At 34.1% G+C, this 25180-nt stretch overlaps 1 pseudogene; it reads right to left on the bottom strand.

Annotated features, from left to right (window-relative positions):
• Window positions 1–761: 761 nt before the first annotated feature.
• Window positions 762–1246, bottom strand: LOC150004086 (M-phase phosphoprotein 6 pseudogene; annotated as a pseudogene).
• Between the last annotated feature and the right edge of the window lie 23934 nt (window positions 1247–25180).

Genomic DNA, 25180 nt, shown 5'->3' with positions numbered 1-25180 from the left:
ATTTCTTCTAGGCTATCTAATTTGTGCACAATTGTTCATAGTAGTCTCATTACTGTTTTTATTTCTGCGACATCAGTTGCAGTGTTTCACTTCCATTTTTAATTTTAATCATTTGAGTCTTTGTCTTGTCTTATTTAATCTAGCTAAGGGTATGTTGCTTTTGTTCATCTTCTCAGAAACCTGACTCTTGAATTTGTTCACTTTTTATTATAGAACATTTACCATTCTTCATTGATTAAAGACTTTAAACAACAACAAAAAACATAATTCCACAAACTGACAATGACTTGTTAGCATCCAAATACTTTAGGCAAGACAGGCATGTTTGTTCTTGATGAATTTACATATAATTACTTCTTACAATATTTAATTCCGAAATGTATGTATGAATTGGCTTGACATAATTAAGACTTTAAAATGTAAATATAAGAACACTTTAAACATTGCTATTAATTTATTAGTCAATTTAAGGTTAGTGAAGAGAGAGACGTATTTTTAAAAATCTGAGATCAAAGCACCTTTAGGAAGCAACCAAGAACCTACGTACATTTGAAGACCATGGGCTAAAAATTCACTCCTGATGAATACCATTAAGCAAATGATGTATATTGTCCACCACACAGTTGTTTCAAAACAGAGTTTTCCAAAAATTACACATTTCTTTATAAATAAACATTTTTATACTAATAATTATAGATAAGCCATTAATATGCATTTCAAAATATAGTAACTCTCACAAGGTGTCCCTGAGTCTATTCATTTTAATCATAGGGCTTTTAGAACATATTCTTCTTCACTGTAATTGATTTTATGTCTCCATTTTCATCCTCATTGTAAGTAGACCCATCTCATTTTTTTTGTCAGACTTTCTTCTAGTTGTCCCCACCAAGGTCTCATATCATCTAGCCATGTCTTCATCTGACACATCAGGCTCCACTCTTTCATTTTTTAACTTCTTCTTCTTCTTCATTCTTAGCATTGAGCTGAAGCAATAATTTCTCAGCCTCAGGATTAAATTCTCTAAATGGCATTCTTCCATAGAGAACATTTTCACAAAACAAGAAACTCTACTTTTCTGTAAAACTTTTCTTTTTTTAAGCTCTGGCAAATCCAAGTAACAGTGCTCTTCAGTAATGATTTTTTCTTCCTATTCTATTTGTTTCTGGGTTTCTGAGTCCAGTCCCCTTCGCGTGAACTTCTTGTGAATCAGATTCTTAAACAATTTAGTCTTGCTCTGGGCCACCATCCTGACTCCTGCCTGGCCCGGTGCTTTGCCACTTGCAATTGTTGACTTTATCAGTTGTCTTTTCTATTTGTTCTCTATTTTATTTCTCTCTTCTCTAACTTTATTATTTCCTTATTCTGCTGACTTTAGTTTGCTTTTTTCCTAGTTTCTTGAGGCATAAGTTTTGGTGATTTATTGAGGCCTTTCTTCTTTTCTAATGTAAACATCAACCACTTTCCTGTTAGTATTGTGTTCACTGCATCCATAAGTTTTTATGTGTTTGATCTAAATGGGGAAGTATATCAGTTAAAATAACTGCAGAAAAAGTATTCCACCTCATCCTTTTTCATTCCTGTACATTTCTGAATAAAATTTAACCTAGAGCAATTATATATTTAAAATGTTATTGAATGAATGAAACAACCATCCCGTTATTCAAGTGTTAATAACTAAATAAATTCATTTGCGCTACATTCCTAGAGTCCCTGGTGTCCTCTAAGCTGTCAAAGACCTAAAGCTTCTCGAGTCCCTTTCAAAACAGCTTGTTGTATCATTACTCATTCTTGCCAACCAATGTAAAAGGTGAGGTCATTCGGTTTCCTGGGATAAAGACTTTCCACAAATAAATGAAAGGCTTACGTTGTCTTTTGAAGTCTCTGAGAGATATACAAAACTTTATTTTCTAATGCCAGAAAAAGTGAGAAGAATGCCATTTCACAGGAGCTCATTAAAAGCCTCCAGAGAGTTTCACACAGGTATCGGGTTTTGTCCTCCATGTTTTAATTTCATTTTTGTAGACAAAAATCTCACTTATCTCCTCAAAATAATAGAGACAGAAGTAAACAACTGATTCAAGTTTAAAAGCCAATTTGCACTTTACAAACTGTGCCTTGGGGGGTTATTATTTCCTTTGAGGATATAATGAGTACCCAGTCTTTTAAAGTGTATGGAGTCAAAAATATATTTAATCCTCTAAAGACATGTTTCTTTATGTAATCAAGTATTGCCTGGACTTCAGTTAAATTTAAATATCCATTAATTGGAATTATGATGTTGAGGCTATGGAGAATCTACATTTTAAGTAATCATCTCATATATGTTTAATGCAGTATTATTTTGCACTTAAAAACCACTGTTACCAAGCCCAAGATAAAGCTTTATTCTAGCTGGAAATTACATGTGTGTAGTCTTATTCTTTCATGAAAAAAATGCAAATATTTTGTTTTGTTTTGTTCTGTTTTCTAAAACTAGCCCTGGCTGGGTGGCATAGTTGGAGTATTGTCCTATGCATCAAGGGGTTGCCAATTTGATTCCTAGTAAGGACACAAACCTAGGTTGCAGGTTCAATCCCCAGTAGGGGTACATATGGGAAGCAGATGATTGATCTTTCTCAACATCTCTCTCTTTCTCTCTCTCTTTCTCTCAATTACTCCTTCCCTTCTTCTCTCCCCCTCCCTTCTTCCTAACCTTTCTCTCTCTCCCTCCCTCCCTCCTCTCTCTTTCTCTCAACTATAAAATCAATGAACATATCTTTAGGTGAGGATTTAAAAAAAGCTAAATATTGGATTTTAAATTCTCTTATAAAATGCAACTAATATCCTACCGTGAACTTTATGTATGGAATAATGACACTTTTTTTTTTTTTTTTTTTTTTTTTTTTGCAGTAGAAGACTAGAGGAGAACAGAAAAAAAAAGTCTTAGAATAAAATTGTTTTTTTTTTAAATGAGATGTCTTGATTGTTAGAAAATTACATGATTTTCTAACTGAATTCTGTGGGGTTCTTGCCAGAGCTGCACAATGTAGGTTTAGATTATTAAGAGGGCATTTGCCATTTGGTTGTCTCTCTTTTTGTAGGAATTTGATTACATCTGTTAGATGAAAATGGGAGATGGGGTGTAGGATCACACTGTTCATGGGAGCCTTACTGTAGGTCTATAGTTTGGAATGATATAACTAAGAGGAGACAGGGAGAGAAAAAAAGGGGTAGATTCATAATTAGTGTGCCTACCTAGGAGGTTTGTTATCCAAAAACTATATATAAATGTTAATAGAATGCCAAAACTTGTTGTCTACAATTTCTAAATTTTATCCAGAATTTTATCATCTCACCACCCTGAATGTAACAACCTTACCGACACACTCAACGAAATTACCAAGATCAGATTATTACAGTAGCTCTTAATTAATATACTTATTTCTCACTTCCCCCTAATCCTTTACTCCCATCCATTCATTAAAGTGCATCTAGAGTGATCCTGTTAAAAAATACAAGTGAGAACATATTACTCTTCTAATTAACAGCATTCCCTGGCTTCCCAGGTCACTGAAAGTAAAGGTCAAAGTCCTTATTCTGGTTTGTAGGGCTCTACAAAGATCTGGGTTCCACATGCCTGTAGAGCACCATCTCTACTCTTTTTCTTATCACTTATTCAGCTCCAACATTCCTGCCCCTCTTTCTGAACCTGGAACTTGTCAGAGTTGCTGTTCTCTTGCTTTGTATCCACATCTGTGAACTCTTTTGTTTCCTTTAGGTCTTCATTCAAAAAATCACCTTCTTAGTGATGCTTTCCTTGGAACTCTATCCAAAACTCTAACCATTTAGCATTTCCCATGCCCTTTTCTTATTATTGTTTTTTCTCTTTATTATGTATCCCTATGAAATATATTTTAATTATTTATTATATTCATACTTCCCCCACTAAAAAGTAAATTCCATAATAGCTAGGTTCTCTGTTTTGTTTTCCAATGTAAACCCCAGCAATTAAAACAGTTCTTGGCAGACAACAGGAGCTTAATATATACTTATAAAATCTTTAAATCATTCAATAAGTTTCATTCTTTCAAGGAGATAACAAAACTGGTTCTTTAAAGCTTAGATCAGCAAGTGTGCTGTTACCAGTAAATGACTTACCTCCTCTAACAAAGTTAAGCATATATTAATTCGAAAGTTGCTTTATTCATAACCTAAAAGTGACCTCAAGAACCCAAACTATTTCCATTACTCCGTGTTGCCATATTGGCTTTGTGAGGACTTCTCTTATACATGTTCAATTCTACTTAACAATGTTAAGTAGTTTCAAATGAACTTTCTGTTCCTGCAATTTCTTAAAAAAAAAAAAAAAAAAAAGTAAGACATTTTTTCTCAAGGGACCCTCAAGTGACTGTCTTCACTTATCTCCCTGGCTAGAAGTTGGTTATGTGCCCATACCAAAGGCAATCCCTGGGAAAGAAACATTTCCATGACAACTCCATCTAGTCCATTGATTATCAGTCATTCCCACATTTTGGAATCACATGGGAGGTTTTCTCCATTTCAACTTCTTGTGACCCTGCTGAAAATAATTAAATCAAGTTATTTCATGCTAGAGACTGGGCATTATTAATTTTTAAAAATATCCAGGTGAGGCTTGGCCAGATACATCGGTTGATTAGAGCTTCGTCCAGATAAGTCAAGATTGCAAGTTTGATCTCTAGTCAGGGCACATACAAGCAACCAGTGAATGTATAAATAAGTGGAACAAATTATCTCTCTGCTCTCTTTCTCTCTCTCCCCTTCTCTCTCTAAATCAGTAAAAAAAAAAAAAAAAAGGAAGAAAGAAAGAAAGTATCCAGGCGATTATAATTTACTGTCAAGTTTGAAAATCTGTAGTCAATCACCTGAGTAGAGAGTGAAAGTACGAAACGCAGTATGAATAATGTTATATTTAAAGCAGACAATCAATGGTTTGGATGGTAGACTGACAATCAAGATGAAGAAAAATGAAAGGGTTTGAAACTTCCATTGAGAATAGGAATAATAGGACAAGCTAATTGGATCAAATGTGAGAGATGAGAAAATATGAGAATTTAAAAATAATGTCTAATATTTGGTTTGTGTTTTCCTTTGCTTGAACAATTGGGTAGTAATGCCATTTACTAAGATAAGGAAGGTTTGGAAGGAATAGTTCTAAGTGTTATATGTATGCATGCTTATGTATGAAATTATCTTGATAATATAACAATTATTTTTCCTATTGAATGGTATAGAGTCAACTATGTAAAACAATCAAAATGTTTATAGAATTATGTAAATTGTGTGCAGATATTGACGCAAATTGTTTTGTTCAGACATTAGTGCTACTCATTTTGGCTTTTAAGTAATTCTGGTGATTATTGACTTGCTTTTACAAATTATAGTGAGACCAGTGAAAAAGAAATGGAATTCAAATTAAAGCTGAGAGTTATTTTGTGAGGCTCGCACCTGTCCAGACCCCAGGGAGGGAATTCAGTGAGAAGCCTGGAGCAGGAGGGTGTGTGTCACACCAGGTGTCCACTAGCTGTCCCAGCACTGTCCATTTCACAAAAAATAGTAAAACCAGGGCATCTCATTCCACAAAATGATTCAATACTAAATTTTTTGAAATTTATCATATATGTTTATTCAAATTTTCCAGAAATTAAAACCAGTAATTCCATATTACCAAAAATTAAAATATTCCACTAGATTTCATTGCTAATAAAGAGAACTACAAACTAAATTTTTTAAAAAATTATAAGCTTTTCCTTTTGATTTTTTTTTTTAAGTGGGGCAGCTTTAACTAAAGCAAGCCAGTATCACAGGCTGTTACCCCACAACCATACACTTTTATATGTGTGTTTGAATAGTTAATATTTTAGTTTGATGCATTCCCATTTGTATCACTTTTTCCTTTGTTTCCCTTGCCTGGGTAGACATATCAAAAAACAGTGCTGCTCAGAGTAATATCATAGAACTTCCTGTCTATTTTCTTCCAAGAGTTTTATGGTTTCAAATGTTACATTTAAGTCTTTAATCCACTTTGAGTTTATTTGGTATATGGTATAAAAAGTGATATTTCCTTTTTATTTTTTATTTTTTTGTTTGTATATATCTTTCCAGTTGTCTCACCACCATTTATTGAAGAAGTTGTCTTTACCCAATTGTATATTTTTGCTTCTTTTGTCATAATGTAGCTGACCATATAGGTGTGGGTTTATTTCCAGGCTCCCTCTTCTGTTCCATCGATCTATGTTTCTATATTCATTCCAGTACTATGGCCTTGTAGTATAGTTTGATATAAGGTAGAGATATCTCCAACTTTATTCTTCCTTATCAAGATTGCTTTGGCAAATTGAGGTCTTTTGTGGTCCTGCACAAAGTTTGGGATTAGTTATTCTATTTATGTGAAAAATGCCATTGGTATTTTGATAGGGATTGCACTGAATGCGTAGGTTGTTTTGGATAGTGTGGATATTATGATGTTAATTATTTTTGTATGTGGAATCTAAAAAACAAAATAAGTGATCACACAAAACATAAACTTATAGAAACAGAGAATCCATTGGTAGTTGCTAGATGGGAGGAGTTTGGAAGGATGGGTAAAAAATGTAAAAGGGATTAGAAAGTACAAATTGCCAGTTATTAAAATAATCATGGGGATGTGAAGTACAACACAAGGGATATAGTCAGTAACACTGTAATAACTATGTATGGTGTCAGCTGAATACTAGAATTATCAGGGTAATAACTTCATAACTTCATATAAATGTCTAATTACTATTTTATAAACTGAAACTAATATAACAGTCTATGTCAAGTATAATTGAAAAATACATTTTGAAAAAGAAAGTTAATATTTTTTACATAGGCATCATAATATGTCTTTCATGGATCCAACATTTATTTTTCTCTTTACTTTCACACGTGGAAAACTAGAGTTATTTTACATCAAATGATATTGGGTAGTTTTTCAGTATCGGTAAATATGTGCCAAATGTGCTTCAGGGATTGATTTTATTAAAGACAGCTACTCTGTATATCCATTCCAATGGGAAAGAAATATGGTCACATAGCAACAATATCATTTTTAAATGATTATTAAAATAACTCAACTAACATTTCCCCAATATATAGTATCTTATCCTTCTGTATTTTTAAAATCTAAAAACCATTCAATTTTGAATGACCCAAGTGATCAATCATATTTCCTAAGGGTCCTGAAATTTTTTACAATAAACCTGAAAACTAATCATGTTCTTAGTTTCATCATTAACTTCCTTTATTTTTCAAGTTGTTGGATTAAATGCAGACACATTTGTTTTCTTTATAGCTAGAGATATTTTAGAACACCACAAGTAATTTTGTTTCATGTAATTCATATGTCAAGGTGTTTCAGAGTGGGTGTCTCCAAAAATCCCCAGAGCCTGTGGGTTGGAGGATGGGGAAAAGGGAACAGCTTTTAAGATGACTTTGCATGACTATGGCTAGTAGCTTGTGTCTCAGTTATGCAAATGGCTTTGGTTCTTCCAAGGTCCCAAGAAGATGGGAGGGGTTTTGACCATGGAATGGTGAGGAAAGAACATACAGAGCCTGCACAAGGTTCTGTGAGTGGTCAGAACTGGTTACCCCACCCACTGTGTCGCAGGACACAGTCAGGGATTTAAAAAATAGGCAACAGACATTTTAGCAAGAAGACTCTATGCGGCTTGGAAAGGAAAGGGAGAACTCCATGCAGTTTACAAGAAGTCTGGAAACACCACGTGGTTCTGCACTAAGAGCTGGAGGGCACTGGCAACACAGGCAACACCTCCCCAATCAGGCTCGAATGATTGGCAGCTGCTGGTAAAGCTGAGCTGTGTCTGGGAAGTAGAAAGACTGTATCTCTGACTTTTCTAAAACTAGCCTGGTTTGGCAGGGGGAGGCAGAACTCTGTGTTTGTGAGTATTTTAAAGGAAATAATACTTAACAGTAGAAATCCAAAAATAATCTAAATCTATATAACCATTAAATAAACAATTCTTTTTCTTTTCACCAAACTCTGGTATTGAGAGTTATGCTTCTGGCAGCGGGCAATCGGGCCCCGAATAACTGAACAGCCCGTGGGTTCTGTTAAGAAAGGATTATTGAAAAGCATGGTCATTCATGTGACTCAATTTTATTTAAATCAGCTTCTTCTTATTTGAAAAAAATGTCATTTTAAACTAGCTCTCATGTCTTCACTGTGTTTTCTTATTAGCAAGATGGTAAGAACCAACACCAAGCAACCCAGAGGTGGGGCTGGTGGGTGGAGGCAATCACATTTATAAGATTTATTGAGCTAGAAAATGGCACTGATTATACAATTTTGCTAGAATGTGTATAGATTATTTTCTTTTAAAGATGAGATTTAGTGACTACATATGAAATCATAGCATTTATCTCCTCAATATTAACTAACATTGTACTGTGAATTTATATACAAAAGAAGGATGAGAAACAAGCACTGTTCACATATTTCATGGCAAGTTATTTAATCTTATTCAGTCTTCACCACAACTTCCAGTTTCTTACCTTCTCATCCATTTCACTAATCAAAATTATGATGGCACAGCTAATATCTGGGATATTATTGTAGACAGAACACATGGACCCAACTCGGCTTCTGTCTTATTCTAAGGCCATAGGTACTATTTAGTGGTTTTAGCAGCTTGCCTTCTTTACTTCTAACTTCTGAATCTTTTTCACTAGGAATTGCCCAGAAAGCTGGTTCTCTGGGTGGAGATGTGCTCTTTAATGACAGCTCAGGAGATTGCTACCCGAGAACTTTCTCTCACTGTTATCTACTACTCTTATCTACTTCTCCTTTTACTAAGGGAAAACTTTCTAGTCCTGGGTCAGGTAATCAATGAGCCTGGAAAAGAGGGAAGAAGAGCGTAGCTCTTTTCTCCTTACATTGCTCAAAACCTAGCTTATTACATTAATAGCTATGATCCAACTCACTTCCATTAACAAATTTGGTCTTCTGATTCTTTCACTGCAATTTTATAAAATGAATTTGAATAGCATGACTATAGAAACACCAAATCATATGAATTAAACCTAGTTGAATATGTTTGTATCTACATTTCAAAATAAATCAATAATAATGTTCTATTAAAAAAGTGGAGAATTTCCATTAACCTGATTTTTTTGTGAATATCATAATATCAAATGTTTGTTTTCAATTGATTGTAAATTACTTAAAATTGCCCCGTAAAACACTAAATAAAGTCCCAAATTAATTCATTGATTAAACATGTCATTTTGTTTTACAATCACGGAATTTTTCTAGACTTTGGGAATCAAATCAGGGAAATACACAGAATTCCTATTCTCATAGAGCATAATAGAGACAATGAATAAATGTACATTCATACAGATGTCAGATGAAAAGTATTGTGGGAAAAAATCAGGTGCAATAAGAAAAATAGTGTGTGGCAAGGGTGCAGTCCTGTGGCAGTGGTGGCTGCTAGTTTATCTGTGCCACTCAAGGAATGCTTGTGTGACAAGCTGTCATTCGGGAATTACCACAGGCCAAGAGAGTGAGCCATGTGGATATTTGGGGAAGAGCCCTGCAGACTTAGGTAATAGGGGAAGGTCTGAGGTGGGAGTTGAGCCAGAGTTCAGCTGAACTGGAGACCAACCTGCGCAGAATGCAATGAGCAGGAAACAGAGTAGAAAACAGGGTTTGAAAGGGTTGGGGGACCATGGGTCCTGAGAGGCCCTGTAGGTACTTCATTGTAAGGACTTTGGGAAGCCATCCCGATGAGCAGAGACCTATAGCTAGAAGGTCAGCCTGGATGCTGGAAGTAAAGTAAGTATCATTACAAATTCTGCATTATGAGTTTGCTCACAGGTTTATCATATATTTTACAATTTTAAATTTTAACTGAAAAGCTTTCAATATTGTTATGACCCATAACATTTTTAAAAATCTAAATACTACTGAAAAAAGAAAGCAGAAATTATTTCTTAACATCACTTTAAAAATATTTTAAAAATCAGTATTGTAAGTAAGATAATAAATGCAGATAGCATAAGAATGACATATGCTTGTGAGTGAACTCTCAGCATTTCTAAGTGCTGTTTTCCTCTCTACATGAATATCCTCTGTGTTTGAAGTCATCAAAGTCTGACTTTATTTGAGGGGATGTGAAAAGAAAGCAAACTCTTCACTGACATACATGAACTTGCATAAAGCATTTTTATAGTTGAAACAATACCATATTAACTCAATGATTAGTAATTAAAGTTCATAGGAAGAGAGATTTTATTGCCTATAACCTTTAAAATATAATTCTGACTTAGAATTAATGAATAACTATCTGGACATTTCCCCTTATCTGAATCATAGTGGATCAATGCCTTATATTGCTTTTGTAGCAATTGTACAAAATTATTAGGTGGGTCAATTTTCATTTTACAGAATACTTTCTGAAAAATATACATAATAGTAATAAAATATCAAGTTTTACTCTTTTTTAAAACATAGGATAAAAAATCTAATACATTACTTTTCTTTGTGTACAAGAAATCTGAACTTTTTCCAAACCAAGGACTTTTCAAGTGCTATTTCTTCACAGTTAGGGCTTTTTTCTTGTAGTTCTTGTCATCTATGGCCCTCACAGCTCAGTAGAAATAGTGCCTTATAGAAGTTATGGCTGAACAGATCATCTAAAGTACAATATCCCCTCACTTATCGTATTATGTTCTAGACACCCGCGATAGGTGAAAATCTGCGAAGTAGGAACCTTACATTTATTTTACTATTTATATACATTTTAAGGCTTTATAAATGCTCCCCACACACTTATAAACCATTCCCAGTCCCTTATTAACCTTTCCCACTCGCTTATTAACCTTTTCCACACTTTTATAAACACTACTTATGTTCTTAAACTTATTCTACACTCTTAAACCATGTAACTTTTAACAACATATGTATACAGTACCGCAAAATCCTGCGATATAGCAAAAAATCCGTGATAAATAATTAAATATTTTAAAAAATCCCGCGATACAGTGAGGCTGCGATAAGTGAACAGCGATATAGAGAGGGGCTACCATAGTTCTTTCCTCTTTGTTTACACAGTTCTTTCACCCAGAGCATTTAATTGCATTGTACTCATTTGCTAAGATTTTGTTCATAATACCTCAAAACTACATTGCTTATTATGCTCTAAGCTCTATCCTTGTGTACTTAGTTCAGCACTAATTATTTATAGCTTTTAATGGGTACTCTATATATGAATAAAATAATTGATGGTTACTCAAGTCTCTATTTATGCCCACATGTATACATAAATTCAAACTGCAGAATCATATTTGGATATAAATGCATATATAAGCTTAAGGTTCTACAAGAAGAAAAACAACAAATCTATCTTTTCATGGAGCAACATATAGAAGTATTTGTAAAGGGCATATAAAATAACCAATAGAAACTGGATAGTAAAGTTCACTTATTTTAATAGTGCTTCATGACAACCTAGCTCTCTCTGCCTTTTAGCATTGTGAAAATTACAGTGCTCTATAATAGCAAAACCCTGGTTAGAAGAACCAGATAGAAGTATTATACTTTTATAACCAAGCCATTTTACAAGAGTGAAAATTACTTCTTCACTTAATCATATTATGACAAAATTCATTATGATGATGGATATACCCAAGGACATTATTAATATCAAAACAAAATTTAAAGAAACTAGTTGTTTCACATTGTCTCACAGTGTGTTCTTGGTATAATTGTGGGTAATAAGATAAGTGGATTTTAAATGAAGATAGATATATATTTCAGTTTTAAAAATTTTAGATTACAATTATGATTAATGAACATAACTGTTTCAATGGAAAAACAAATTACCAGGAAAAATGATTAATAGTAAAGTATTTGGGATAGTTAAACTATAGTCCTGATACTGATAGACTATATATGGGCTTCCTTGCAGAAGTGACAGAGGGACCATTTGTGTGCCACAGAAAGTAAAGGTGTGAGGGAAAGGCATGTAGGTATGTGTCTGCTTGGACATACAATTCATTTGGTTTATTTGTTATTTTACTCAGTGTATTCATAAGTGACCAGGTAAAGAAACATCATATAAGAGATTATATTTAATAGTTTATATAATGTGTTCAAAAACAATGATTTCAGTTAAAAACATATGAAAAACTTCATTGTAAATTATAAGATTTTAAAATTTCCTATATTTAACAAAGAACATTAATAAAATTAACTATGAATATTTGTAGGTTATGTCAAAAATCATTTAAACAGTCTTATCTAAAACTAAATGTGTCCTTTTTCTACTATTATAGCCCTCTGTAAATTATTCTTTTATATAAATTATGCTAAAATATTTTGTTATATAAATATTTTGTTTAATACAAGTACAGTGCACAATATTTAGCATCTAAACATTGGATTAATGAATAAATGAAAACTAATTTAAAAAGGAAGTATTAAAATCACAAATAGCCTAATACATGAGGTACCTGTTTAAAAATGCAAGCATTCCTACATATTGTCATTAGGTTGAATGTTTTGTGGTTGGTTCTCTTTCATTTTCCTCTAGTTTATCATTTATTGAGTGATGTACTACATGTCAGGCCTTTGGCTAAACAGTCATGGTAGTGGTAGTAATGTTTTCAAATATATGTCTAGAAATACGGTGTTTAAAGAAAAGACTTTTAAGGTATATCTTTAATAGTGAAGATGAGTTTCCTTAAGATAAAAAGGGTGAGTGAAGAAGTTCAAAAGTGCATGAAGGAGAGAATAATGTAAGTGCTACTATAGAAAACAAGGTAGGTTTTGACATTTCTGGAAAACTGAGTCAGTAAAATGAAAGGAAATGAGACTGGTAACACAAACTGGTTAGGTTGTCAAAAATCTAAAATATAGAACTAAGAGAATCAGACTTTTTATCAAAGTTTTTATATGGAATCAAAAAATCTCAATTAGAGGAGTGGAAAATCCTTTTTTTTTTTTTTTTTGTCATACATATCTATTACTAGTGACTGATCAACTGGCAGGAAACATCTCCTCTCTGTAGTACTCTATGAGTAATATTTACTCAGAGAGAAAAATATGTCAAAATGTTAGGGATTTTTCCCCCCTACTCTTGAGTGAAAAATATGTCAAAATGTTAGGGATTTTTCCCCCTACTCTTGACTTTCTCTTTTATCAGACTTTTGAAAATCAACAATTGTCAATACCATTATGTTAGTGAAATTATACTACTAAATTTTGACTCTGTGAAAATAAATAATTAGAATATCTATATAGGAAATATATATGAATAGTGGCTATGGACTTGGGGCTCAATTGACCAAAATATAATTCTAAAAATAATTTTTTTTACAAGGAATAGTTATTTACATATGTTTGGGGTTAATTCATTATATATGTTTGGGGGTAATTCAATATAAAAATAAATGAGTATTAAACCACAAGCAAGAGAGGTGTCATGAAGCAGGTGGGACCAAAAACATCCAAGAAAGAAAAAGCCAATACACAATGTAATATATAGATGATGTATCATAGAATTGTACACCTTAAACCTATATAATTTTATTAAGCAAAGTCATCCCAATAAATGTAATAATAAAAAAAAAGGAGTAGGAAAAAATCCAACTCAAATTACCCCATGGGTAAAAATTTTAAGAATGTTCTTTTTTCTTCACACCTAAAAAATTCAATGAATATTCATCATCTTTCTCTTCTTGGCTTTGGTTTATCGTACACTCTATCTAATGGTGAGAGAGACACCTGCTAAATCCGCCCCTTCCAAGTAGATCCAGGTTTATATGTACTTAACATTTGTGAGAAAGACTTCTTTCCCTGAATCTATAACAAAGAGAAATTGTTCCTACTTATATATCTCATCCTGGACCAATCACTTTACATAGAGGATAATTATTTTGAATGGCCACCCTAGAAAATGCCTGGTTTTTGGTAGGGTGCTGGGTCTCTACTTTTATCCCCAATAGCATCACCTAGATAAAGGTAGAAAAGGAAGTAGTTCTAGGAATAACATCAATGTCAGAGATAAAGTAATATATGTCCACTAGACTTTTGAATTAAATTACCTCAGTCTAAATCCTGCCTTTAGCATTTGTTAGCTGTTATATGCAGAAGTTTCCTTAAACTGTACCTTTATTTCCTTTCTATAAAATGGATTAAGAATAGGACCCAGAAGTATTACTTATCTGCAGATGATGTGAATAAGGACTGGGATAATGCAGCCGTAACACTCAACAGTATGGTTCACAAATGATAATGACCCAGAAATATTTGCCATTATGACAATAATGCAATTCTTAATCTTAAGCATTTCACAGTCTTGTCCTTTGATCCATCAATATTTTCTTAATGAGGCATTAACTTATGGGGTTTTAAATAGTGACCCGTAGAGTTTGGGGTTGAATGCCATCTGGGGGTACATAGGAAGAGAGGAAGAGCAAGGGAAAATTTCATCTCATCTGAAATTGTAGCCTGCCCAACTTTTATGAGCTTTGCATGTCCCTCTAAGAAGGATTTTATCTGGAAGTGGAATTCCACAGCTAACATACATTTGGTAACCTACTGCTGCTCTAAGATATCATCTTTATAGGTCTCCGTAAATCACAAATGGTACACCTAAAATAAAACAAAAATTATTGCATGTGTACTGCGCTTGTTACAGAGGGCTGCACAAAGAGCACAGGTGAAGAATGTCCTACATCGCATCGCTCCAGGAAAGCAATTTATAGTCTCCACTCCACTGAGCATATTTCAGCAGTGTCACTTTTATAGGGAGAAGGCAGCGTTGTTATATTATAATGCCATTAACCATATCAAATGTCACATGTTTAAAGAACTGAGGATGCATAGCTTCCTTTTCACTCTAAAAGCATCTTATTTCCTTAACAAATGTGATCAGAATGGTGGCAGATAATACAGCAATTTATGAACTGTGGACAAAAAAGAAAGCATAAAAGCACAATCATATTAGGATTCCAGCTATGCTTACCTTGTTATCTCAGTCAGGGAGAAGAGATTTTAAGATGTTTATGTACAGAGAATGTTAACTGTTTAAAAAGATCATTTTTAAATATTTCAAAATGAGAATTTAATAATATGTAAGTGTAGAATACAGGAGCAGTTCTGGGAAAGAAAAAAAAAGACTTGGTACTTTTCACAAACATTTTTATAAATAGCTCTTAATATCCATCTCTTTTTGTGTTTCTCAATTGCTTAATTTTGAAATAATTATTCTCTACAAAATAATTGTTAATATTTGCAAAAGAAGTAAAATGGCATCTGAAAGTGCCAAATTCTATGAATAACAGGGAACTTAGAAAATAGGTATTTATTTCAATTACAAGTATCTAAAGAACTATATCTCCATTGCGACTTTATTCACTAATTTTGAGTTTACTTAAAGATGAGCTATTAATTGGCCATCTTTTTTTGTAATTTTAGCTTACATCTTTAAAAATTATGAAAAATAAAATAAGGATATTTGAGGCATATTTTAAAAGTAGCCTTAAAAGGGTCAATGGCAATCTGACAGAGAGGTGAAAGACAGCAAGTTACAATAAAGGTGATCTAAAGGTAGTCTTGTACATGCTTAATGTCTTACCTCTCAGGCAAATAGAAGAATAGATGGAATATGTTCATATATCATGTATTGCAGTTGATATTATGAAAAGAAGAAATGTGATTCCAACCTTGAGGTAAACACCTGTTGGGATTAGCGAATAAGAATTTTAATAAAGCCACTGTAATTATGCTGAAGGATGTATTGTAGTTGATGTTATGGTTAAATGAGGCAGCTAAAGGATGGGACTTTGAGGCAGAGATAACATCCTGAAAGTTGTGGATTGATGAGCAACTCTCTACTACATAGATTGATAGCTTATTTATGCTAATTAGTGAATTTAAAAATGGCCTAGGACATACCTAAATTGGTATTTATTTTTTATTCTGTGTATCCATACATTACTTATTTCATTCCCTAGAAACTTTTATAACTTATCTTTCTCCTTAACTAGACTGATTCTGTGACACAAAGGATGATGTATATTTTTATGAATCTTACCATGAAACATAATACCTATAATGTTTTCTCTACCTTGTTCTTCATTCCTGTGAGTTTTCCCCAATAGAATTGTTAACATACGTATTTTCACTGATCAGTTCAAGGCAATCTAAGGTTTTCATGTTGTGCAGCATGATATTACATATTTTATAAAGCAACCAAAAAGAATGAAACACTAAATCAGTATTTTGCATAACTTTTTCTAGTAAAATTTGTTAATTATGAATTCTCTAAGATTAGTTCTTCATTGTTTCACCTAAAGATTTTAATGACAAATTCATAATTAATATTTCATGAAGTATTTGAATAATATATAATTGTTTTAAAGATTTCATAATGTTCTTAGTATATTATTAAAACCCAATTTAATATAGTAAAATACTGGCTCAGTTAAAATGGTATATGGTCATTAACAACTAAGAAATTTAAATCCAGTAGATTTAATGTAAATTGTGCTAGTAACATATTTGGGACCAGAAAACAATATAAATTACTAATTTTGATACAGTATTTATAGTTAAAACTATAAAAATCCTGTAAACAGGAAACTAAAGAACAACACAAACAAAGGAACTAAATAGAACAAAGAGCAGAATAGCAGTCAATAGGGGGGAGGGGAGGGGGAGAGAAGGGGGATAAGTAAGGGAAGGGTTTAATTAAAGAGCCTGTATAAAAGACTCATGGACATGGACAACGGGGAGGGATATGATTTCGGGAGAGGGGGTGGGTTGGGTGGGGGAGAGAAATTAGGGGAAAAGGGGACAACTGTAATTGAAAAACCAAAAGAAAAAAAAAAAGAAAAAAAAATCCTGTAAACAAAAAAGTTATTGCTCTAAAATAAATGAATAAAGATTTAGATACAATAAGTATTTCAGGTAAAAATCAGAAAATGGCTGTGTAGGTCAAAATCATGAAGAGATATTAAATATTCTTTTTTGAGAGCTTTCTCCTTTAAGTAGGAGACAAAAAAATTTTACCACCAGAAAAAAGGTATATGTTCCTATTGGTAATTTACTAAACCACATACTGAACTTAACACATTTTAAACAGTATTGAAGGGAATAGGTTTCAATAACAGATCAATACTGATAAATACTGTTTATAAACTGATAGCACACCATTTTGAACAATTTTGTTGCAAGATATATTCTACGTAATGTGGTATATGATACAGTACAGAAAATCAAGGAATTTTGCTTACCTGTAAAGAATGTATACAAAAATCGATGAATTTCAAGTTATATTTAGATATAGTTCTAAAAATATAGTTCCTTCTTGAAGTTAATTCTTCTATAAGAATAAAATATATAGAGAGAGCTTATCTGATTGAAGAATGAATTGAGATGGGAGAGTCATTCCCAACCCACTACCCATCCTCTATTCTCATTGCATCGTGAAATCCCCTTAGAGATTCGGTATTTTTTTAACCCAGAAAAATTTTATCATCACTAGATTATAGAAATTGTCTATTTTTTCCTAAATATAAATGCCTAAGAATTAGTAAAAGACAAGCCCTTTAAGCTTAGAAAATTGTTATTCATAATACCCTTAAGACTCCCCATTCACTAAGTGAAGACATTTCTTAAATATAATTTAATAATTCTATGTATCGGGCAAATTATTATTTCCAAAATATAGGCAAGAAAAGTGGGTTCAAAATACAAAGTAAGCTTCCCCAAATCCTTTATCCAATGTGTTTAGATTTAGAGTTAGAAATAAACTATATTTCTAAAACCTGGTCTCTTTTTATCACATTACACAGGAGATGACAAATCAAAGACGCCAAAAGGTTCTCTTAACCCTAAATCATCGAAGAGTAAATTTTCAATCTAATAGTTTAAGTTTTTGGCTTATACCATTGTTCCTTTGATAAAAATCAAATATCCCTCCAAAACTAACACACTGTTACCATTACTTACCATTCCTTAGGGTAAATTAGTGACTAAACATATTTTGAAAAGTTAGCTTTGGATGACCTTTATAGGGAAGTGAAATATCTGTATCCAGGATATAGGTCAACAAATTACAGAATATTACTGGAACCGGTTTCCAGTTCGTAAAAACTTAGGCCTTAGGCTATACATATATGTGTGCATTTTTCTGATACCACTATCTACTGTGCAACTTTAGGAAAGTCACTTAAAACTTCCCAGACCACATTATCTTCATCTATAAAAGGAGGTAACTAATTATAGCTATTTCACAGGCTGATTTAAGGATTACGATAAAAAAAAGCACTACACATAATTCATGTAGAGTAAATTCATATCTATGAAATAATAAGTAGTAATTATTGATACTATGGGGTCACTATGCAAGGAAGGAAAGAATGTGAAATTGGGGAAGAAAATGGAAATACAAACCTAATTAACTCCAAATCAGAAGGCATGAGATGCAGCTCTCTGTGCACTATTGGGTAGATAATTTTAATCTCCTTGCATCTCATTTCTAAAATGAAGGAGAAAAATAGTGGGTAGATAATTATTTCTAAGCCTCCTTTCATTTCAAATATTTGGTGATTTTCCTAATTGTGCTCTGTACTAGCCCTAACTACGACAACCTTAAAACAACTTTTCTACACAGTGAGTTTCAATGCCTAAAATGTAACCTTCTCTAGAAGGTATTTTAATCTTAAAAGGAGTTGATGGGCTGGATGATAGGCTATAGAACCAGGTATTTCTTACAGAATCTAGAACGTTCAAGATCACACTGTTAAGAGTGAAAAATATCAAGATTATTACGGCCACATTTTCTTTCTAATTTTTATGTTAGCAACCTTCAAAACATTCATAAGGGAAAAAACTTATTTTGAAAATACTTTGTAGTGCTTGGAGCCAATAAGGCAATAATTTCTCACTCAGTCTAATTTGAGGAAGTATTATAGTTACAATAAAGAAAGGGGAGAAGGAGGAGAAGAGAAGCTCTTCCTGGAGGTTTCCACTGCCTGAGGATTGCAGCACAATCTCATTAAGCAGTAATGGAAATGGAAATTACTTGCTCTTGTTGCCCTGATTGTATTCCTGTTAGGTCATTTGCATACTGTTCACTGATTGGATTACTGTTGGGGCTGAGAGGTCTCAGAATGCTTTTCTAATGCATTCCCGTCTAATTCCACTGCTGTGACTGAGGGGAAATCATTCCCTGAACTTAATAATATGATCTTCATTCAAGTACATAAGCCTTCTTTAGATTTTAGATGAGGATGAGAAGTGTAAACTCTTCTGATGTTGCCTCAAAGCTGCATAATTTTTAAAAGCTTCAAATATACTTCCCCATGTTAAGTTATGGAATATTAATAACTTGTTTAACAGTTCTAAATAAGATAAGCCAATACTTTTACAGTAATGGTTGGTATTGAATGAAACCAGGAAAAAAGAAACAGCAAAATGATTTGTGCTAGAAAAGGAAATTTGGATGTGGTCGTGACGTCCTGGCCTTCAAGGGCACTGTTGCCGGCTAGGACGATGTCCCTTGATTCGAGGCAGGGAATCCAAGAGGGCCCAGCTCAGGGTGAGGACATGTGGTTATCCTGGTTCTGCATGCATTTGAACTGGTGGTTCTGGAAGCTGTCCCTCAAGCTGTTAAAAGCAAACTGCCCAGACCCGATGGCAATAAGAATGGGTGCTGATTCATGTTCTCAAAGGGCTGCCTGTTCTGGTCCATGGAAGGTGTGGGTAGTCATGGTCTCTCTTAGAAGCTTTTTCTATGAAACAAGATTCATACCTTGAATAGAAATAATCTGGAAGGCAGAGAGGATCTCTCTTAAGAAGCAGTGGCAGAAGGGCTCTTCAAGCTGTGGCCATAGCTGGACCATGGTTCCATCACCCAGCTGAACAACATTTAACTAAGTTTTCTTTAGATACTTTTAAAAAGAGCTTTATTGAGATACTTATATAATATAAAATTTCACCCATTTAAAGCGTACAGTTCAGTGACTTTTAGTATATTCAACACCCATTACGATTTTGAAACATTTTCATTCTGAAAAGACACCTATATCCTCTCCCTCCACTCTTGGCCCCAGGCAACAACTAATCTATTTTTTGTCATTGTAGATTTGCTTTTTCTGGATTTCTGTGTGAATGTTTCTTATGTACTTTTATATTTTAGTTATATTAATATATGTATGGTGAATGGTGACTATAAATTCAGATTCTATAAACTTGTATCCTTGAATGGTGGGACTTAAACATATATTTGAGTCATTATAAAATATAGATTTTTTTTTCATTTACAGAAAAGGAGATTTTTGTGACCTGATATTAAATATAATAAAATACTAAGCTCCTAAGTTATATACATAATATTAGGTATTTATGAATTTTTCCATGGCTTTATTTATGGAGACTATTTTAATACTATGTGCATTTTCATCAACTCCTAAATATTCCTGGAGTATGCCTTTTTATTAGTCTGTGTGTGCTAGTATTTGCCAAACAGTTTTAAGGTTAGGCAAAGGAAAGAAAAGTTGCAGAGATACATCTCTCCCAAAGCACTCAGCATACTCTCCTCATGCATATGCTTTGGTTTTCTGAGAAGTCATTGCATCAGTTAAAACAATTCCTCTTAAGCCTCTTCACCATGACTCTAGCAATGAAGCCAGAGACTACTTATATCACAATGGTAAATGAACTTGCTTCTGAAGCAGTCGGGAGAGATATTTCACATGAGGAAAATATATATTGTGTTAAAAGTTGTGATTTGTCGATCTGGAGCAAAGTTCCCTTCTACAACCATATTTTCACTTGTTTTTCGTCTAGGGTTCCTATGATGTACAAGGTACGCAGTCACTCCTCATATATAATGTCTGATCAGTTCTGTCTTTCCAGTTTTGTCTTTTCCAAAATATCATATAATGCAACCATGCAGAATGTAATCTTTTGAGTCTGGCCTCTTTCATTTAGAATAATGGTCCTGAGATTTATACATTTGTTCTTAGTTGTTGAGTAGTATTTTATTGCATTAATTTACTATCTTTTATTTATCTTTTTACTAGTTGTCGGATATTTTGTTTGTTTCTTGGTACAGATAAATATGAACATACTTAGTTGCTTTGGAGTCTACATAGGTTTGGGGAAACAGAATTTTTTTTTTAAAATTCCAATTAGGTAAATTCATAAAATAGGGATTACATGATTGTATGGTAAGTGAAGGCTTAATATTATAACAAACCATCCAAAGTTGTTGCTATGATACTTTCTGCTATGTTCCTTTCCATTCCTGCTGCAATGTTTGAGGTTTACAACGTCCCTGCATGTACCCACCAACACTTGACACTGTCACATTTGTTTTGTTTGCTGCCATTCTAATAGGTGTTCAGTAGAATCATACTATGGCTTTAATTTTTTTCTTCTTTGAGCCTCTTAGACCTAGGTATGTGGTTTCATGTCCTTTCTAACGTTTAGAATGTTCTTGGCCATTATCTCTTCAATAACTGTTTCAGCACAGTTTTCCTTCTCTTCTGATTCGGAGCTTCTAATCACTCATATGTTACAGTGTTTGATATTCTGTACAACTCCTGTATGCTTTCTTTACACTCTTTTATTTTTGTTTTTCCATGTGGGTAATTTGTATTGATTTCAAGTCCATGGATTCTTTACTTGGCTCTGTCAAGTCTCTTATTGAACCTGTGAAAGGCAGTCTTCATTTCTCTTGCAGTGGTTTTTATTTTTCACATTTCCATTAGATTCTTTTTATAGTTTCTGTCTTTCTGCTGTCCATGTATGTTATTCACTTTTCTACTAGAGTCTTTAACATTTTAAAATCACTGCCTGGGAGCTCCAGAACCTGAGTCATATGAACCTACATCTATTATATGTTTGTTTGTTTGAACAATCAGTATTTTTTTTTTTTGGTGTCTCTTAAATTTTTACTGAATGTTGAACATCATGTTTATGATAGTAGTGACTAAGATAAATACTATGTACATAGGCATGCCTCCCTCTTAAACCATTAATGCGAGGGGTGGGACAGCAATTGAGTCAGTTGAGTCAGGGGTTCACATGGGTTTAGGTTTGTTATCACTGTGATTACCTTCTTTAAATTCTCTAGAATTACCTCTTTCTTAGGATGGAGCAGGTTTGCTGAAAACTCATTCTCGGTGTTCCTGCTCTATCTTTACCTTTAAGCCTAATCTGTTTGCCCTTCCCACAGAGAACCTCTCTCTGTATTTTTGTCCCTTGTCCTATTTCTTGTTGGCTCTGCTTCACTGTGTCTCAGGAACTGGGGCTTTCTCAGTGATATATCCTCTTATCCATTACTAAGAGATCTCTAATAACATTGATATAGGATTCTGAAATCAGGACCACTTTTTTTATCCCATCTCTGGGAGTTAGAAGTTTTTCTTTCCCATTCCTTTTGGCCTTTCCCTGTGTCCTGGGGGTTTGTAAGGTTTTATACCCTTCCTTCAGTAACTCAGTGCTTTCATTCCTTGGCAGAGAAGGGTCTGAGGGGGTTTTTTGTTTTGTTTTTCTTTTTTCCTTTTTGGTGCTGCTTGTCTCCCCCAGGCCTAGGTCATCAGCCAAGACATTTTCTGATCTGTAATTTTGTCCTAAATTTTCTTGTGAGTTCCTGCTGGAGTCTCAAGACAAAATGTTGTGCTTATGTTTGAACTGACTATGCATCAGTGACTCTCAGAGTTTTGTGCTTTCTCTCAGCCTTGGCTAATTCATTGCGCATTTTATCTAAATCTGTCTTACTGTCATGTCTTCTCCCCCTACAACCTTTCAGCGAGCCAGTGCTCAAGTTCTGTCTTTGGTGGCACTTGTTTTTCCTTAAATGTTAGGCTAGTTGTATGCCCTGCAACTTCAACTCTTTAATGGATTCAGTAAAAGGAATAATTTTGCAGATTATCCATCCTTTTCTTGTTATTAAAGTGAATTTGGCACTTTCCCAAGTGTTTGGCATCCTAAGAGAAAGAAACATGTTTTATTTCTTCTTTTCATAGTTATCTTTTTCCTTTTTGGTTCAAACTCTAGATTCTTAATTATCTATGTGTACAAGACTTTCCTCTTTAATTCTATTTCTTTGGTATCCAAGAGTTAGTCCTTAGTATTTTCACAATTCTTGGGGAAAAGAATAAAATAAATTGAGGAGACAGGTAAGATGAGAAACTTGGACACCTAAGTACTTGGAACTTTCCAGGTTATTTAACAGTTGCGTTCTGTTTTCATATTAAAATGTGTGAGTACATTTTCAGCTAACAGTTCTGGTTCGTAATTCTTTTTAGAGTTTGAGGCTTATATTTTCCACGTTGGTTTTCAACTACTTGATATAAGTATCAAGTACCCTGGCTGGTTTGGCTCAGTGGATTGAGCGTCGGCCTGTGAGCTAAGTGTCGCTGGTTCGATCTTCCAGTCAGGGCACATCAGAGAAGGAAAACTCTGACTCCAAAAAACCTCTGCTGCCTTGCGGCATACCTCTTCAGGGGAAAGGCTAAGGGAGTAAACCCCGACAGGAAATCCGGAGCCGGAGTCCCTAAGGCGGTTTGACATTGTAGTCAATACCGGCAACTCCTGCGGCGCACCTGAAGCCAAGCTGTATTGACTCCGTCTTTCCCTTGGACCCTTCAGCTGCGAAGAGAGGGGGGATCTGCTGCATGGGCAACAGCAGACCCTCCATATCACCCTGCCCAGGCTCTGTAGCTTCAGCTTCACTGGAGAGGACACTCCAGCGTCATTGCAAGATGTCGATTCAACACGGGAGGAGACAGATACCGTGTCACTCCCGAGTCGGACTGCACAGCCATTCTCGGCGGTGCAGATAGACTCTTGGGAAGCTACACCATCATCTCTCGAGACGGATGGGCATGGGCAGCGGCGGACCCTCCGTGTCACCCTGCCCAGGCTCTGTAGCTTCAGCTTCACTGGAGAGGACACTCCAGCGTCATCACAAGATGTCGATTCGACGCGGGGGGAGACAGATGCCGTGTCACTCCCGAGTTGGACTGCACAGCCATTCTCGGTGGTGCAGATAGACTCTTGGGAAGCTACACCATCGTCTCTCGAGACGGACGGCTGCCGACGATACATAAGTCATTTTATTTAAGCTTTAAGAGTCTTTACTGACTAACTACATTTTGGGGCATTAATAGAATAATAACTCTACTAGATAATGTGCTGGTTGCTGGGATGTTGAAGACAATATCTAGGAGTTTTTAAGGATTTTATAATCTGGTGTGCTCTGGACTTCTTCTTATCTCCTATATCATATTTATCTAGCTTGGTGGCAGTTTGTACAGTAGTTAAACTTTTAAAACTCCAGGCTCAGTCTGTATTTCAAAAGCTAGTTTTACAACCTAATACCTATGTAACCCTGAACAAATTACATTTCTAAATTCAATTCTCATATTTAAAATTGGGATACCAGTTGTACTATATATGTGTGTGTGTGTGTGTGTGTGTGTGTGTGTGTGTGTGTATGACTATTATCGGTATTATATAAGGCACTGAATAATAAACTCTTACCTAATGATGAAATAAATATCAACATTTAACATATTAACTTTTAAAATAAGATACCATTGTTTAGTACTACTACCTCTTAAAATTCTGTAGGAATTGAGCTCTAGATCACTTTCCCCCACTCATGATATTTTTAAATTAAGGGAGTGCAACATAACCCATTATGATTAGCATAATATGAAGCATTCAATAGGCTCATAAAATTTTTACTCAAACGGCAACTAATAGAGATTTGTAAGGATATAGCTCTTAGGAAGTGTTACTGGGTGAGCGTGGATTAATAAAAAGAGAGAAGATATAGAAAGATATTGTAAAATGCACTCCCAGAGAAGTGGGGGATAGAGGGAATGACAAAAGAAAATATTGTTATTTAACAAATAACAAGTTTGCCTACAGCCCAACCTAGAAGCAAAGGCAACCGACAAAATGTTTTGTTTTACTTAAAATTCAGTGCACATATCAGCCTAGCTAGTGTATTTGGTCTTTATCTATGGGCACTGTTGTTTGTAATGATGTTTTTATCTCCCAAGTATCTTTCAAGCTGTTTTTGATATTTAGTGCAGACCTGAGCCCAGTGGTCACATATGTGAGAAATATTTGTTTTGTGTTCTTGAGCAA

This window comes from Furipterus horrens, unplaced genomic scaffold (assembly GCF_987537825.1).
Source record: "Furipterus horrens unplaced genomic scaffold, mFurHor1.1.pri manual_scaffold_7, whole genome shotgun sequence".
Classification (NCBI taxonomy): domain Eukaryota; kingdom Metazoa; phylum Chordata; class Mammalia; order Chiroptera; family Furipteridae; genus Furipterus; species Furipterus horrens.
This window is presented reverse-complemented; position numbering and strand designations above follow the sequence as displayed.